The following is an 18,085-nucleotide window of genomic DNA, read 5'->3' as shown; positions in this document are numbered from 1 at the left end:
ATAAAGGATTGAGTGTTGTGTACTTTAGGCTGGTCCCCCTCTTCTTGGCCCCCTTTCCCAGCCTTAACTTCCTTTTGGAGTCCCTACTGACTTCTGGGTGTCCACCATGGGCCCTTTTGGAAAAATTTCAGCTCCATCTCAGAATAAAAGGACTGAAAACCGGGGGAAAGAAGCCAGGAGGAAAGCCACAAATACGCGTCTGGCCGCGGCAGACGGAGCAGCTCCAAGAGTCTGCAGAGATGCACCGGCCGGCTGTTTGCAGCTGCTGAGCTGCCAGAGGCTTGGGTGCCGTTCCGGATCCTGTTTCTGAGAAATGAGAACAGGCGAGAGAAAAGGCACATCTTTCCTACCAAGCTTTTCCTCTTGCGACCCACCCAAGTGTTTCAAGTTTCAAGATCATGAGAAAGGGTGAGAGCGATGAGAGTCAAAAGACTCCGACAGGAATCCTAGCTCCCCAACCCATTAGTCAGGGCTGGGAGTGAGACTCTCAGCCTCCCTGAGCCTCCCTGGCTTACTTCTTACATTGGAGTAACATTAAGGCCAGCCCCAGGGCCATGGTGTGACTTGTCATGAATCCTAGGTACTTGTGCCTTTGTGGCCAAGGGGCCCCTTCTTCAAAAAAATAAGAAATTAAAAATACATTTTTTATGACTGCATTATTCATCTCTTAAGAGGAATATACAAGATGTTATGTATTAAAACATTTTTAATCTAAAATTTCATTTTTTTCTTCTGCTTCTACAAAGAAGGCTTTTAAAAAAATATTTATTTGATAGACAGAGATCACAAGTAGGCAAAGAGGCAGGCAGAGACAGAGGAGGAAGCAGGCTCCCCACCAAGCAGAGAGCCCGATGTGGGGCCCGATCCCAGGACCCTGGGATCATGACCTGAGCTGAAGGCACTAAGCTGAACCCACTAAGCTGAACCCACTAAGCCACCCAGGCGCCCCTACAAAGAACACATTCTTATGGGCTCTGAGAAGTACTGCGGTCTCCCTGCATGGACGACCCTAATGGATAAGTAGGCCCTGTTTGTATCCTAAGCTCTGGATGTGCTTTTGGGGTACCCCAGACTAAGACATAGGGGCATGCCTATGATGTTTGAGGAACTTCAGCAAAGAGACTGTTGAGAGGAGAAGGTAATGGGTGAGGGTAGGGGGGAAGAACGGGTGAGCTCAGCACCCACCCCTCCCATCCACTGCTCTGTGGGCTTTGAAGTGCTAGATGTTTCTGTAGGATCTGTCAGGCAGTGCTTCATCTGCATTAGGTGTGCTAGACAGCAGCTCCCCCCCTTCATTTACATTCCCTCTACTTATACCCAAACACGCAGAATGAGGCCCTCCTACCCCTGGAGCCCCATCTTTTCAGTCTCTCCTCACAGATGGGCATCTAATCTACCCGATGCCTGTTCCTCCTGCCAGGGGAAATCCCAGGCCCTGGGCCTCCTCAGCCAGACTCCCTCACTGCCCCAACTTCTTGAGGCCCACATCTCGAGTATTTGGCCGTGCCCTCTTCACACGCGTTCAAACACCCCACCCCTACCCAGCAGGCCCTGTCAGGGATACCCTTCCACGTAAAGGGCCCCAGGAAGAGAGTGGACATGAAAGAAAAAGCAGCTCTTACAGCTTTTCTCCTATCTGAAGTCCCAGGACTGGATCATGCAGTCCTTGGGGGCTCATAGCTCTTAGAATTCTCTCCAAGCTACCAGGCAACTGGCAGGGACTAAAGAGCTTATGTTTCTAAAGTGGGAGTGGCTGGTGTTTATCAAAGACTGATGTGTGGGCTCCTGGGGGCCTCTCAGACGGTGGCTGAGGCTTGTCCTGAGCTCTGTGGAAGCAGGAAGTTCCCGGCTGGGCTGGGGCTTGCTGGCTTTGCTGGAGCGCTGGCAGGATCTGAGGAAAGCATTCCTCACAAATGTCTCCTTCAGAAGCTGCTGGATTCCTTAACAGCTAATTAGTGAGAAGTCGCTACTGTAATGGGGGCTGACCTAGGCCTTGCCCCCACCTTCTCACAGGGGTCAAGGCCCCCCAGGGAGGCCAGCAATGCCTCACCATGGCCATATTTCCTTCCCACGTCAGCTGTTTCTTCAGGAATCATCTCTCCAGCTTAAGCCTTTTCTCAGAAACAAGCTTTTCCCTGACAAGTTTGCAGCTCAAAAGGAACCGGCTCCTCTTAACTGTTGAAATCGGGCGCATCTGGAAGCAGTAAACTTTTCAACAGGCTGAGAGGGAGAAAAGACATATTGTAGGGGATGGATTCACCTCTGGGACTAATTATTCTTTATATTTCACCCGTCACATTTACAATCTTCGTCAGAGCAAAGAGACAATAAATGATCTCATTAAAACCCAGAAAGATGCTTCTCCCCATCAAGAAGACGCTCCTTTCAGCACCAGGTTCTCTGACAGGGGCCGTGTCAGTAAGGCTGGGGCTGGGGCCCAGGGAACCTGGGGCGGGAGGGGCAGAGGCTCTGCCAAATGCTTTTCCTTGTTTGAATACAATATCTATTTTTTCCATCACTGGAAATACCCTGTGAGTCTGAATCAAAGTCTCCTCTGACCACGTTTTCCCCAGAGGCACACACTCATTGAGGAGACAGTAATCAGGAGGATATGTTGGGTTGTGGAGTTTAAAAATTACCTTGTGGGATTTCTGAACCAGCTCTTCTCTTCCTCCTCTATTAAAAACTCAACCTGGGATGCCTGCATGGCTCAGTCGTTAAGTGTCTGCCTTCGGTTCAGGTCACAGTCCTGGGGTCCTGGGATCGAGCTCCGCATTGGACTCCCTGCTCCGTGGGAAGCCTGCTTTTCCCTCTCCCATTCCCCCTGCTTGTGTTCCCCCTCTCTCTTTCAAATAAATAAATAAAAATCTTTGGGGGAATTAAAAAAAAATGCATCCTTGTAAAAAGATTCTGGAGAAGATATCAAGTCAGATTCTTCTAGGATGAATTTTCTGGGATGACCCCCAAAAGGCCATCTCTGTAATATGGGGATCTGAGCAGAGAATGAGGGGATGTTTTTACCCCCTTTTCCAAACACATAAAGGGGTAACCCATATAAGGCCACAGCATTCTGTTGCCCTCCCAATCCATACTGCCTCATTCTCCACCGGGCGCAGTGACCTTAGGGCAACTTAGAAGGGACTCCCATGTCCTACCCCACTCGCCAGTCTTGGGGATAGGTGTCAGAAGAGAAATTCTGTCTCTAGGCAGTCCTGTCAGGTGTTGGTCTGAGGGGGCTCTGCAGGGTGGTAACTCCTTCTGCCAGAGGGGCTGGTGTCTTCCAGGTCTTTGCTCCCCTTACTCCCTCCTTATAATCATCCCAGGCATTTTAGCAAGACATCTGGATCATCCGAATGAGCACTCAAGCCTGAGCAGTCATACCCTAGATCAGTGGTTCCCATATTTTCACTTGGTTCAGAATCACCTGAAGGGCTCATTTAAAACCCTGAATGCAGGACTTCACCCTCAGAGTGTCTGATTCAGAAGGTTGGGGTGGCTGAGAACTTGCCTTTCTAGTAAGTTCCCGGGTGGTGCCATTGCCGCTGGTCCAGGGACCACACCAAGCGGATTCCTAAGTTGAATGGCACAACACTTAAGGAAATCCTGTTTAAATATAGAGATTCCTGGGCTCTACTGGAAGAAATTCAGATTCGAAGATGTTATAATCTTGTTCTCAGAACAAGGTACATTTGTTTAGCACTTTACAGTCTGCAAAGCACTTTGACAACCCATATTCCATTTACACTTTTTGTGAATGAGAAATTCCTTACAAAAGATGAGGCAGCTCATTGGGGCATCTGGGTGGCTCAGTGGGGTAAAGCCTCTGCCTTTGGCTCAGGTCATGATCCCAGAGTCCTGGGATCAAGCCCTGCATTGGGCTCTCTGCTCAGCAGGGAGCCTGCTTCCTCCTCCTCTCTCTCTGCCTGCCTCTCTGCCTACCTGTGATCTCTCTCTGTCAAATAAATAAATAAAATCTTAAAAAAAAAAAAAAAAAGACGAGGCAGCTCAGGCTCTGAGAAGTTACCTAATGTTTCTTAGGCAGTAAGGAAGCCGAGATGTGAACCCAGACATTTTGAAACCACAACCTATACTTTCCCACCTCATTGCGACCTGTGTTACAAAATCATTTTAAAGACTCTTGGGTCCATTTTAAGTATTTTTAGTTTCATGATCGTCTTTGGATGAACTGTTCATAGGGTTTCCCAGAGGCAGTTTTATGGTTCTGTGGAGCCTCGTTAATGAACAGATAAAACTATTCTGTGCTAAACAACATACATTTCCATTCTAGCACTTCTAAGTATCTACAATAGTTAGAAGCAAGCTAAAGACATGGAGCTTGTCTTCTCTGATCTTGCCTACCCTTTCAATTACCTTCCTAAGCAGATTTAAAGAAAAAAAAAATAAAGTAGAAAGACCTAACCCTTTCTTTTAAGGTCAAAATGATCAGATTTTGATTGAGCTGTGTCTGAATCAATGAGTTCACTGCGTCTGCATACCCCCAGATCCCACCACGGCCATAATGCTCAGCAGAACTTTTTCAGAGAAAAGATATCTGCTTGCATTGTATTAGTTGCTGATGACCAAAAACAAACAAACAAACAAAAAACCCCCAAAAACCAAACCCACAAAACTGTATGCCTCGGGCCATATCTATGAAAAAAAAAAAAATCTTCCCCTGAATTGGTCCTCAGATCCTTTTAAAAGTACAAGTTGAGACAAAGCTTCCAAGCTGGCTGGCACCAAGAACAATGCCCCATGGCTGTGGGCGTGGGGGTGGGTGCGGCTTGTCATCCGGCAGCCTCTGAACAGGTGTCAAAAAAAAAAAAAAAAAAAAGACCGGTTTTGAAATAAATGCTCCTGTTGCCTGAAAGAGAGCAGTGCCTAGGTCAGGTCTCTTTGAAGAGAAAAAGGCATGAAAACTCACTTTCCTGCCCTTTGGTGTCTGGGGAGCAGAGCCAAAATTCTCCCATTGACTGAGCACTCTCTCCCAGAGGTGTTTCTAGAAGCACCAAGATCAAATTACTAAGCCATTTTCTGCCTCACAATTACTTACTTCGGTTTTTAACTTGTAAAACTTTCTTCTTTCAAAGTCTAGTGCTACATCTATTTTTCCCTTTCCCCCCTTCTCTGACAGGGGTGGGACTCGTGTCATTAGTCATCACAGAAAGTGAGCCTAGGGTACCTGTGCTTTAGATCACATGTCATAACTGGGAAATATTTTTAGAAATTAAAAAAAAAAAATCTCCTCGGCGAATGATGTCGATCTTATGCTGTTTGGGGAAAGTGGCTCATCAGAGTAAATGCCTCTTTCTCTGATGCCTTACATATCCTCCCTGCCTCAGATGAGCGGGTTATTAAGGTAATGTTACTCTTTATTGCTGAAAAGTGTAAATAGACACCCAGACTACAGAGATTACCTGCTTTCAAACTGCAGAAATGAGACGCTTTCTCTTACAATTTCCTTTCCACCAAATAGCATACCCTATTTACTGGGGGGCATAGTCCCCTTCTTATAATGACCACACCCATTTGCTCAGATGGAAAAGGCTGGCAAAGTAACTGTAGCTATTATGTGGGCAAATCTGAGTTTCTTCCTTCCCTTGTGTGCTCTGCTGTGTGCTCACTGCCCCTTCTTCATTCGGGCACATCCAGAAGGTATTGCGTCTTCTCTCCTAAGCCCTCTCTGGCAAGGGTCAGGGAGCTCCCAGTCCTGGACGCCTCTTGACTGATGCAAGAGGCAGAGCATCATCCCTGGTCATTGTGACTAGGGGAGGAAAAATAGCCATCTGCCCTTGCAGAGCTCCTGGCTGATGGAGAAGGCACAGCCCTGACAATGACGAAACTTACATGTATACACACATGCACACACACGTATACACATACATACGTACAAATATGCACATACTTATATTTTCACTAAATATTGTGTTTATTGATGTATAAAAATGATATATGTATTTAGAACTTGTATAGACGAGTGGCATCTGGGTAGTTCAGTTGGTCAAGCCTTGGACTCTTGCTTTGGCTCAGGTCATGATCTCAGGGTTAGGAGATCCTGCCCGGCTTCACACTCCACACTTGGTGTGGAGCCCGCTTAAGATTCTCTCTCCTCCTCCCTTTGCCCCCTCCTTCTCTCATGCATGTGTACTCACTCTCTCTAAAAAGAAAGAACGAAGGAAAGGAAGGGAAGGAAGGAAGGAAAAAGGAAAGAAAAGTGGCATCTATGAAGAACACTGAGACTTGGAAACAAGGGCATAATTAGTATCAGTTAACGTAAACTATGGAGTTAGTGATGGGAGAGGAGGTCTTCAAGAGGGGGTGCAGACAGGCGATACCCCAAGGGCTTAATATTAGTCTAGGAAAGAATGGCAGAACTCCACCTACTCCTTCCCCACAGAGATTCCTTCATAACCAAAGCACAATAGCTTTACCCAGCCCACTCTAGCAGGATAAACAAGTTTGGTGTAACTTCCACATCTATTTTCTATTGTACATTCCATTTATTGAATAAAATAGCAATTCAACATGTTTGCAAATCATGGCGCTCTAGATGCCAGCGCTGGCAGAGATTCATGTGTTTACTGTACGGCTCGCCCAGTAAGGCTCTGCGACTCTGCAGAGAATCGATGTGGAATTCCAAACAGCTGCAAGTAGTAAGTTGAAAGCAATTTTGGCTAATCTTCCGGGGGGCTATGTGGCACAGTGGAAGCTAGTTCCGGATAGCGAAAGGTACTTGCTTTTAAACTCGTAACTTGGAGCAGCTTCTGGATATTTGCCTTTCGGACTGATAAGAAACAAGAGCCAGACTGTGACATGATTTTGCACATTTACATTTAGTATCGTCTAAACATGAACCTGAATTCGTTTTACATCGGAAAACCCCTTCCTTTCAACATTTCTTGGGCCTGGCTCCCAGCCTCTGGGAAAATGCAGAAAAGCAAAGACGCAGGCTTATGGAGGATAATGGGAAAGCTGACACGACCTCCTCATGCTTCTCCGAAAGACTCAGAAATTCTTCAGAGGATGTGTTGTTTAGCTAGGCTGAAAGCAAAATTAACCTGCAAGCATTCAATCAGAGGAAAGTTGCTCTTGGTTTCTCAGTAAAAGCACATTTTCAAAGATGTAGATGCAGAATTTGGTGGTGGTCTACCAAGAAGTCCACCTCATCTGTGAACTGTTCTTCCCAATGGGCTACTCCAAAATCAGGACTTCTTAGGCCTGATGCTGGGCACTACATTTTGCATAATCCCCAGCCCTGTCCCACCCTGTACTGGCTACAGCCCATGGAAGCTCAGCTTCAGGTTTGCATTTTTTCCCCATGAAGACAAGGATTTAAAGACCCTCTACTAATGCCTTTTGCTGGTGGCTGGAGCACTATGAGCACAGCCTTGAAATTGGCTGTAAAACAGAAAAAATAGGAGCATATGAGTAGCGAGGCTGTCTGCTTGGTCCCTTCTGCCCTGGTCTTTGGCATCGAGGTAGGCCTAGCCTGTGTTCCAGCCGCCTAGCTGGTTGCTGCCAGTTCAGTTTCTCAGGACTTGGGCCTCATCCCAGTCTCACGCCTCACATGGAGCTGGCTGGTTCCTGTTAGCATTTCAGTGTACCCCTAACAGTGAGCATTTGCTGCTGCCAAGAACTCATGAAACTGGATTCCCATTTGGCCCCTTCTGATCAGACCCTGCTGGATCACTTTGCCGGCTTGGAAACAGACCGTGGTTGTGCCACGTCTCTTGGACTGGTGTATCGCCACACAGGGAAGGCTGCGTCTGGTCCATAGATTCTGATTCGGTGACCTGCTGCACCCCCCTGGGGCGTGATGCAACTATCTTTAATCTGGAATTCTAGGTAATGCTAATTCCCTTTACAGAATAGTTCCATATAGCTCTGACCTGTTCTAAACAAAATAAAGACATCTTATCAAGCAAGGAGACTTTCAGAGAACTTTATCTACCTTTCAAAGTCTTCCAAGTTCTCCGAGAATATTCTAGAAGATCACATGGTTTTATTTGCTCCAAACCTTAGCTCAAGCCAGAGGTGATTTGACAGATTTATGACCAGGCCATTTTCAAATCTGTTGATCTGGCTAGCTTTGACTGGCCCTCCAAAGAATGTTCTGCCTTGGAGCAGGTCCATCTGATCCAACGTAGTTACACAAATGGGTAAAGTTCTTGCAAACAGTCCATCAACTCACCATAGAGAAAAACAACCCACCAAATCTTTAGTTGTGATTCAGGGTACTGCTATATTCAGAGCTATTTTCACTGAGACCTTCTGCCTGAAAGAAAATACTTGTTAGATCTGTGTGTTATGAAGTCTTAGGCTAGTGACATTCAAAACTGTGAACATTCAAACAGTTTTTATTTATTAATGGAGTTTTAATCTTTTCAAACTCCCCTTTTCTAAGCTGATAATAATCTCTGTTAATCAAAATGCATGCAGAAACACAATTTATGAGGTGGTCATTATTCTTTCTTGCGATAGAAAATTAGCCAACAACTGTTTAACAGAACCACACAACCAGCAATAACTTTGAAATATAGTTAATAACAAACGTATGCATGATTTTCCACTATCTTGCTTATTTCCAACGATAAGAATCACTGTAATTGTCTCACATTAAGATTTGTGTTTGTTCCTTGCTGGCATGTGCAAAAGAAATAAAACAGTATTCCCAACACTTAATATTTTAATTGCTTTGATCTTTTCAATATATTTTGGAAATAAATCACTTACTTTGGTCTCATCCATTAATAAAAAGTTATTATCACCTCAACTCCTCTTTTGGCAAATAAATATGGAATCCATTGAAAATCTACTATGTACAAGTCACCAGGCTTAGTTAAGAGAACCCTAAAGTAGAGCTGTTCAAGACTTTTCTATTAAGCTAAGAAGACCTTTTCATTAAGTTACAAAATCTTTCTTATTTTGAAAATAGATGAAGTAGTGACTGCTGTTGGTTGAGTTGGTGGGAGAAGGCCCAGAATCTGCCATGGGCTATTCCCCTAATGTCCAAACACTCAGGCTACTATGGAGCACAGTTTGAAAACTACAGCCTGAGAGACAAGGTGTAATTTCAACCCTGAGGAGGGCCACCTTAATAGCAGTAACCCACATTTTACTGATTCTTCTTGTCACATGCATAGTAAAGACCTCCTATTTCAATGAAGTCCCGTTCAGACTCCACGGAGATGGATCACATGACTGTATGAATGGGGACAGGGTTATTGCAGTTAACACAAAGATTCCCCCAGGTTCATCCCCTTTCCTCTGGGTCCAGCTCTAGCCACGGTCCCCTTCCATATGGGGGCATAAGAGTGCTACTCTTGCTTCAAGTTCTCACAGAGAGTCCTTTTGGAAGACCAATCCTCTAGCTCTGATCAGAACCTTTTCTGTAGAGCTCAGACCAGGCTAAGGTGCCGGATAGGGAAAAAAATTCTATGCTGGGTTTTGATTTCAACCCCACAGTCGTCATGAAATGTCCTCCTTTCTCTTTCGGCCCCACCCAACAAAACTGCAAATTGACTGTTCCTGTCCATTCACTAGTTTGGGGACATTCTCTGACACGTGTGAACCTCAATTTGGACTCAAGGCGGAATTCATCAGATTATGTAATTTCTAACCAAGTCCCATAGCTGCTATCCTGCTTTTTATTCGAAGGACACCATGGACTTGCTCAAGCAACGGCTCTGAGCCGAACCCCGGGGGAGCCATGTGCTCTGTCAAAGAGATAGTTTCAGCAAATGCATCAATCCTTTGGCGCTTGGTATGAATGTGCTACCCAAAGGGCAGCTACTGTCTTGATCATACTTCCTGGAAAACTACGAAGAAAAACAAACAAACTAGCCAACCACAAAAGCTATTTCCTGGCTCTTCTAGCAATTCTGACTCGTTTTGAGTGGTTGTTTTTTATTATCCCTTTCTTTGGGGAACAAATTAAGGTTGTGTACTTATTTCTGCAACACTAAGAAATACAAAGAGAAAGCCTCCCAAAAGGATGATCCTGTTTCCCATTCCAGATATTTGCCAACAACCACATGAAAAGGAAAAATAAACTTGAAGGCATTGTGCAATAGATTTGCCCTTTAATATTATTTATAATTCCATTTCTATTTTAAATTCACATGAGGTATGACCCTCCCCAAAGCCATTACCCAGCCCAACCCCCCACCTCCACAAAAAAGTGAGCCATCATTGTTTATCTAGTATAGGTACCTAGCCATTATTGTTTACCTAGTGTTTCTGTTTTGTACAAGTTCCCATTCTAGGTTTCTCGAAGTGGCACATATCTGATTTTCCTTGAGGTCTATGTGATTTGGTCCAAATCTAAGGGATTTTCTCTGGTGACTTGTGTTTGTCCAATGCCATGATCATCCCTGTCTCTCTGAGACTGTGCGTGATACAAACTGAACTGAGATGTTGTCACATATACTAGACTGTCAGGGACAGAAACTCTGCCTATGCCTCCTTGCCTGGTCTAGCCTAGCCCTGTTCTTCATGCCCATACCCAGGACAGATACATAGACTAATTTCAGTGAGTCAGAGTCTCCTGCTTAGCACCTCCTCCTAAGGTCTGGAGGCTGGCTTGTGTGAGTGGATCAGAAGGCACAAACTAGGGGCACCTGGGCGGCTCAACTGGTTGAGCCTCTGCCTTCGGCTCAGGTCATGATCCCAGGGTCCTGGGATCGAGTCCTGCATCAGGCTCTCTGCTCCATGGGGAGCCTGCTTCCTCCTCTCTCTCTCTCTGCCTGCTTCTCTGCCTTTGTGATCTTTGATCTTTGTCTGTTAATGAACTAACTAAATAAATAAAAGGAGGGGGGGAGAGAAGGAACAAACCTGGACTATCAATACCACAGGTCTTTGAGCCTTTCCTGTGCTACCTAGTTGCAGACCACTGCTCTATTCTTCCTGGTGGGTGGTCCCTGGGATTTCCAGGGGATTGACCATAGACCAGATGGTAATGGAAACCACTTAGCTCACATGTTTCCCCAGGAGATACTGCCCCCATCAGCATGCAACAGTCAATCCCAGAGCTTAGGGGAAAGATCTCCTTGGAATAAAAGGACTTTCTAAAGAAAGCGGCAAGAGAACCTTGGAACCCTGAAGGCAGCAAACCCTACTGTACTGGAAGACTTCAGTGTCCGTTTCTTAGGGTGGGAGGAAATTTTGAATGACCCTGAACATTCTCTTTAGTTGTATGACTCTTTGGTTTTCAGTGACCACATCAACCTTGGGAGCAAACCTCAAAGAGTTGGAAGAGAAATTCAACTGATCCCAAGTGAGAGAATCAGAGACACGACAGGGAGAGACACCAAGGACCTAGCTGTATGTCTATGTCTCTGTGGAATGTGAGGCTGTTTTTCTAGGATCATTGGGCAGCTCCTCTCCCTCCTTCCTTAGCCCTCAGGGTCACCACAGGCTGTTGTCTCTCTCTACCATTTCTGTGCTCATAGTTGCCCTGAGCCATGTTCTCAAAGGATCAAAGTTCCTTCCCTTCCTCATTCTGCTCATTGAATTAGAAGACCTACTATGCTGTTTCCCCAGGCACCTAACTGCTAAGACTGACTTTTATGTTTCTAGACCTTATATGTATCTGTACACAAGGGCTGAGGCATCTCTGTGTCTATCTTGGTCCATCTCAGTCAGCTCACGTTGCTCTAACTAAATACCACAGACTGGGTGGCTTAAATAACTATTCCTCACAGTTCTGGAGGTTGGTTAAGTCAAAAACCAGAGTGCTAGCATACTTGGATTCTGGTGAGAGCTCCTTTTCTGGCATGCATACAGCTGCCTTCTTGTGTCCTCACAGGACTCTGTTCTCTTCCTCTTCTCAGAAAGACACTACCCTCATCGTGGGCCCTACATGTGTGACCTCATCTAAACCCAAAAAACCTTCCCAAGGCCCTAATGTCTAACACCATCGCTTTGGGGGTTAGGGTTTCTAGGGCTGGTTTCAGTTAGTGGCTCCTTAGTGTCCAACATTTTCAGATTGTTCCAAAGCACCATTCTTAAGCAATCTTTCTTTGGCCAATAGCCTCTTCTGCCAGCAGCCTCCCATAGGTGTTATTGTGCTAAAAGAACTCATTTCCAAGGTGAGGAAGAGATGAGAAAAGGCAATGAAGTTTCCTTCATTCATCTCAGATGGTCTGAGAAATACACATAGGTTAGTTTGCTACAGCTGTTGTAATAAATTACCCCAAACTTGGTGGCTTAAAACAATAGAAATTCATTCTCTCATAAATCTAGAGGCCAGAAGTCCAAAAACAGGGTGTTAGCAAAGTTGATTCTTCGAGGAAGCTCCTTTCCATGCCTTTCTCCTAGCTTCTGGTGGCTGCTCATAATCCTTGGCATTCTTTGGTTTGTAGACACATCACTCTGATCTCTGCCTTTGTCTTCATCGCACTTTCTTCTCTGTGTGTCTTCTCCCCTAAAATGTCTATAAAGACACTTGTCGTTAGATTCAGGGAACACCCTGATTAAAGATGATCTCATCTCAAGATCCTTGACTTAATTACATCTGCAAAGATCCTTTTTCCAAATAAGGTCACGTTCACAGGTTCTAGGCAGATGTATCTTTCAGGGAGGAGGGAGATTACCATTTAACCAATGTAATAACACGTAAAGGAAAATCAAGTGAATCCATATAAGAAAGGCAACTCACACCTCTATAACACCGGGGAACAGAGAATATAGACAAGTTGAGAACTGGGAGACAAGATAGTGGCTTATAGTCTAACTTCTGTGATCTCGGGCATGATCCTCCCTTTTGTAGGCCCGATTTCTACAACTCTAAAATGAGAAGATGGATTAAATGAGCTCTTCCGGCTCTGTTGTTCTATGATTCCATGTGAATAGTCTCTCTTCTAATTAGCTCTCATCTGTGCTTGTGCACACACACGCATGCAGGCACGCAAAGCATATGCCGCCCTCTTGCAGAGCAAGCCAGACAACTCCCAGACCTATCGGTGATTTCCACACTGACTAGAATTTGTACTTTCTCATGGGGGAAGTCTGGAAGCTAGCTTCCATTGTGTCATGTTTGACTTGGCTAGAGAAATAAATTTGGCAGTGCTAAAAAATGCCACACCTTTGTATTCTGAGTTTTTTCCACAATCTTCTTGGTATTCCGGATCGTGAAACACTTTTCTTACTTTCCATTTGAGTGTTTCAGTCGTCGTTCTTCAGCATCCCACTGCTCTTCCTGCCCCAGGAGGGGACCACATCTCAGACGGTCTGTCCCGGTCCTGGCAAATTATTTAAAAAGTGGGTGAGAGTTAAAGAGGAGAGGCTTGGAAATTCCACGGCATTGTCTCTTCACAGAACTCCTGATGGCATAATGACCAAGTACTGGAAATCACATTGCAACTTTATTCCAGGAAACGTGTGCATCTAATTTTGGTGGATTAACTGTATCTTATGATCCCATACTTCTGCACGGGAGGGCCAGGCAAAGGAAGTGTACAGTTGTGGAATCACAGAATAACAGAGCTAGAGAAACTGTATGCAGTCTTTATTATGTGTATGAACTTTCTGAAAATATGTTATGTGAGAGTGTGAGGTCGTTAGTCTTGTTCACAGCTGTATCCTCAGCCCTAGTTGGGCTGTGGCATGTAGTAGGCACTCATTAAATTTCTGATCACAAATGAAAATGAAAGTACAAATCAGATTCTTAGAGGAGGGCCGGTCTCATGCACATCCTCACCCCCGGTTCGTTTTCAGTAGGCTGAAATGTTAGTAGGCTAACACTTTCTCTGCCAAACAACCGATGATCTAAAAATGACTGAAGGTACTAATGGAATTCTGCTCCTTATTAACTCTGAGTTCTTTGTATGCATCCCCATGAATAACTCACGACGTCACTGTCTTGTAAATTTAGGTATTGGTATATTGGTTTTCCTTACACTTCTGTCTTTGCCTCTCCGTTCTGCGCACTGAGCACCCCTTAAACACACACAACCCCCCACAGGCCGCACACCACACACCTGCCCCACCAGAGTGGCTGGCGGGGGAGGGTCTGGTCTCTCGCCACCAGCCGGGCACCTACACTAAACAAACAAGGTGTTGTGAGGCCACCTAGTGGGCCCTCTTCGTCACTGCCGTCCCTCGTAGCTTCTGGAAGAGCTGAGGGAAACTGCAGGCCGCCGCCGCTCTGAAGACCGCCCCTTCCTCAAGAAGCCCGCGACCCGCGGTGGAAGGTGAGCCGGGCGAGAACCGAGGGTGAGCGCGAGGGCGGGCCCGGCCCGGTCGCGGCCCTACTTCCGCTGGGCCGGGTGGCCGAAGCCTGCCGGCGCGAGGCCGGGCGGCCGCGCTGCAGACGAAGGAAGTGATGTCATGGCCGCCTCCTCAGAGCCGCCTTGGACCAGAGGGTTGGGGGGTGGGGAGAGTGGACGAGCGCCAGGGCGAGACGCGTTGCCCTTGTCTCCTGAGGGAAGCCAGCCTTTGAGAGCCTTGTTTAGCAGAGGTCCCTCGCCTCGGTTTTGAACTCTCCACTGGAGTCCTGGGCAGAATTGTCCCTTGGGTGGAGAAACTCCTGGTGGAGGACACCGAAGAGGAGCGGCGGGACGGAGCCGGGAGAAGGCGGCCGGCGGAAGCCCGCAGCCCCTGGGCAGCGCGCTGTGCGGGAGGAGGGGGTGGGACCGCAGCGTCCAACGAGGCTCGCAGGGGGAGGCACCCTGGAACCTCCCCGCAGATCCCCGGTGCTCAGAGATCTCGGAGTCCTGGACCCCAGGGAGGAGGGGGCCCTGGGAGACAGAAGTGAAGGATCAGCCCTGACCGGACACCATTACCAACACCTCCCTCCAGTTTTTTTTTTAAAGATTTTATTTATTTATTTGACAGAGAGAGATCACAAGTAGGCAGAGAGGCAGGCAGAGAGAGAGAGGAGGAAGCAAGTTCCCCGCTGAGCAGAGAGCCCGATGTGGGACTCGATCCCAGGACCCTGAGATCATGACCTGAGCCGAAGGCAGCGGCTTAACCCACTGAGCCACCCAGGCGCCCTCCCTCCAGTTGCTGAAATGGCAGTGCCGTTGCGTGACATCGCCTTTCCTTTGCTAATTTTATGTGTTCACCTACAAAAAAAAAAAAAAGAAAGAAAAAAAAGAAAGAAAGAAAAATATGTATCCAACGTGCACCACATTGGAAATTATCTTTAGCCCTGGCTCCTACCTTTACCCAGAACAGCTCTGTGTAAGCTTTTCTCCCGTGCCTGCAAATTCTGCCTATAAAGTCTTAGGTTTCCGTGCACCTGGGTGGCTCAGTGGGTTAAGCCTCTGCCTTCGGCTCAGGTCATGATCTCAGGGTCTTGGGATCGAGTCCCGCATCGGGCTCTCTGCTCAGCAGGGAGTCCGCTTCCTCCTCTCTCTGCCTGCCTCTCTGCCTGCTTGTGATCTCTCAAATAAATAAATGTCAAATAAATAAAATTTAAAAAAAAAAAAAGCCTTAGGTTTCTCCCCTTAAACAGAACTTGTCCTCAAGCCCGCGGTCCGTCCTCGTCTGCACCCACTCCCGTGGCCAGATGCGGGATTCCGGCCAAGGCCTGGGATCGTGACTTGAACTCAAGGCCGGCGCTTAAAGGGCTGAGCCGTGCAGACATTCCAATCTCAGCCACTTCTGGTTTTGGTTTTGTTTTGTTTTGTTTTTTGATCCATATACAACACTAGCTGTGGGGATTAATAATTCAAAAATAAGCTTTGTTTTCTGGTTCTCTGGGCAGGTCTTGTTTTCTACGTAGTTGTATATTGCTTAGTCTTTTATATTATGGTAAGACTAACATCACATAATAAAAATAGGTGATTTTTAAAAATATTTTTAAAGTTTTTACTTAAATTCCAGTTAGTGAACACAGTGTGATATTACTTTCAGCTGTACCATTTAGTGACTCAACACTTAAATATAACACCCGGTGCTCATCACAAGAACTGCCCTCATTAATCCCCAACACCTATTTCACCACACCCTCCGCCCACCTTCCTTCTGGTAGCTATGAATCTGTTCTCTATGGTTAAGAGTCCATTTCTTTTTGTTGTTTTGTTTTTAAAGATTTTTATTTATTTATTTAATAGAGAGAGACACAGCGAGAGAGGAATACAAACAGGGGGAGTGGGAGAGGGAGAAGCAGGCTTCCTGCCCAGCAGGAAGCCAGATGCGGGGCTCCATTCCAGGACCCTGGGATCATGACCTGAACCAAAGGCAGATGCCTAATGACTGAGCCACCCAGGCACCGTAAAAGTCCATTTCGTAGGGCACTTGGGTGGCTCAGTCAGTTAAGTGTCTGCCTTGGCTCAGGTCATGATCCTGGGGTTCTGGAATTGAGCCCTGCTTCTCCCTCTGCCCGTTCCCCTGCTTATTTTTTCTCTCTCTGTCAAATGAATAAATGAAATCTTTAAAATAAATAAATAAGAGCCTGTTTCTTGGTTTGCCTCACTCTTTTTTCCCTATGATTATTTGTTTTGTATCTTAAGTTCCACCTATGAGTGAAATCAAATGGTATTTGTTTTACTCTGATGGACTTATTTTGCTTAGCATAGTACTCTCTTGTTCAATCTATGTTGTTACAAGTGGCAAGATATCATTCTTTTTTATGGCTAAGTAATATTCCATCACACACACACACACACACACACACACATATTTATTTATATATACCAAATCTTTATTCATTCATCAGTTGATGGACATTTGGACTGTTTCCATAATTTGGCTATGGTAAATAATGCTGCTATAAACATGGAGGTACATGTATCCTTTTGAATTAGTAGTTCTGTATTCTTTGGGTAAATATCTAGTAGTGCAATTGCTGGGTAGAAGTGTAGTTCTATTTTTAACTTCCTGAGGAGTTTCTATACTGTTTCCCAATTCTGTTTTAGAACATCGTCTCTTTTGGGTAGCTATTCAAGAATTTCCTTCTCTTGATTCCCTTATTTCTTTCAGTCTCTGCAGCTGCAGAGGACATGTGTCTGGAGGGTGGAACTTCTGCATCACTCTGGTTTGGGGAGGAAGGAGGTGTCCAGCCCATCTTGACTCTCTGTCCACACCAGCTTCCATTGAGGGGTAACTCTTCCACCACGTCCCATTGTCCTGATGTGCCAAGTGTCCACCATTACACCCCCTTGCCTTTATTCTCATGGTCCAGACTCCATTTCTTTCAGTTCGCTTTGGCTAACACTTTCTGCCAAACCACGAAGGCTCAGGGCCTCTTATCCATCCTTCTTGGTGGCCACAGTAAGTTTCTGGCCTTTTCCCATTTTGCCAAGGTACCTATGGCTCTGCACAGCCACCCTAGACTGTGGCTGCTCTGCTCTTCCAACACCCTTCTGGATGTGGCAATTCTCTGGGAGCCATTGTCTTCCCTGGGACATTCTGAGAGGAGACTATGACATCCCTGGTGATGTGCAAATTTCAATGACTGTGACTACAATAGAAAACAGAGTTCACATCATTGCAAAGGACTTGCACACAGCACAAGTGAAACAATGGCTTCATGAAACAAAACTTAGCATGAATCCTTGCAGTGTACTTTGGTATTTTCTATTCCATTCCCTTTCATCTCTTTTAATGCCAGTTTTAACCCGGTCAATAAATCAATTTTATGATACAAGATCATAAATTTGAAAAACACCATCCTCATAGTGGGTTTCTATTGTTCACTTCCCCTGGGGGATTTGGCTCATGGGGTGGGCGTTGGGCCCCAAACCAAAAATCAGGAAACTATTCCACACACATTTTTGCTCTTTCTCAAAATGCACAGCTTTCAGAATAAAAGAAAGTCCTGTCTTTCAAGATGTTGTCTCTACTATGAGTTTAAAATAAATCCATTCAGACATTCAACAGACTTTTTATTCTCAGCTTTATCTACTCTCAGTCTGAGAACAATGTGTACAGAATATGACAGAGTGGTAAAGGAAATAATGAGTATAAAGAAGCACTAGGAAATAAAACCTCACTGAATATTTCCAAACATTCTGTGTTCTATTGGTAATATTAATAATAATAGCTAATAATGATTCAGTGCATATTATGGGTCAGGCACTATGCTTAGTATTTCACATTAATTATTTCAGTTAATCATTATAGCTTATCTATGATCCGG

At 45.6% G+C, this 18,085-nt stretch overlaps 1 protein-coding gene across 1 annotated transcript in view; it reads left to right on the top strand.

The window, feature by feature from the left end:
- The first annotated feature begins 14,118 nt into the window (after nt 1-14,118).
- HHAT (hedgehog acyltransferase) overlaps nt 14,119-18,085 on the top strand; it is a 346,612-nt gene continuing 342,645 nt past the window's right edge. Inside the window, exon 1 of the mRNA XM_044267471.1 lies at nt 14,119-14,192. The gene's annotated coding sequence lies outside the window, so the exon portion shown is untranslated. The remainder of the gene's footprint in view (nt 14,193-18,085) is intronic.

Source organism: Neovison vison, chromosome 10 (genome assembly GCF_020171115.1).
Source record: "Neovison vison isolate M4711 chromosome 10, ASM_NN_V1, whole genome shotgun sequence".
NCBI lineage: Eukaryota > Metazoa > Chordata > Mammalia > Carnivora > Mustelidae > Neogale > Neogale vison.
This window is presented reverse-complemented; position numbering and strand designations above follow the sequence as displayed.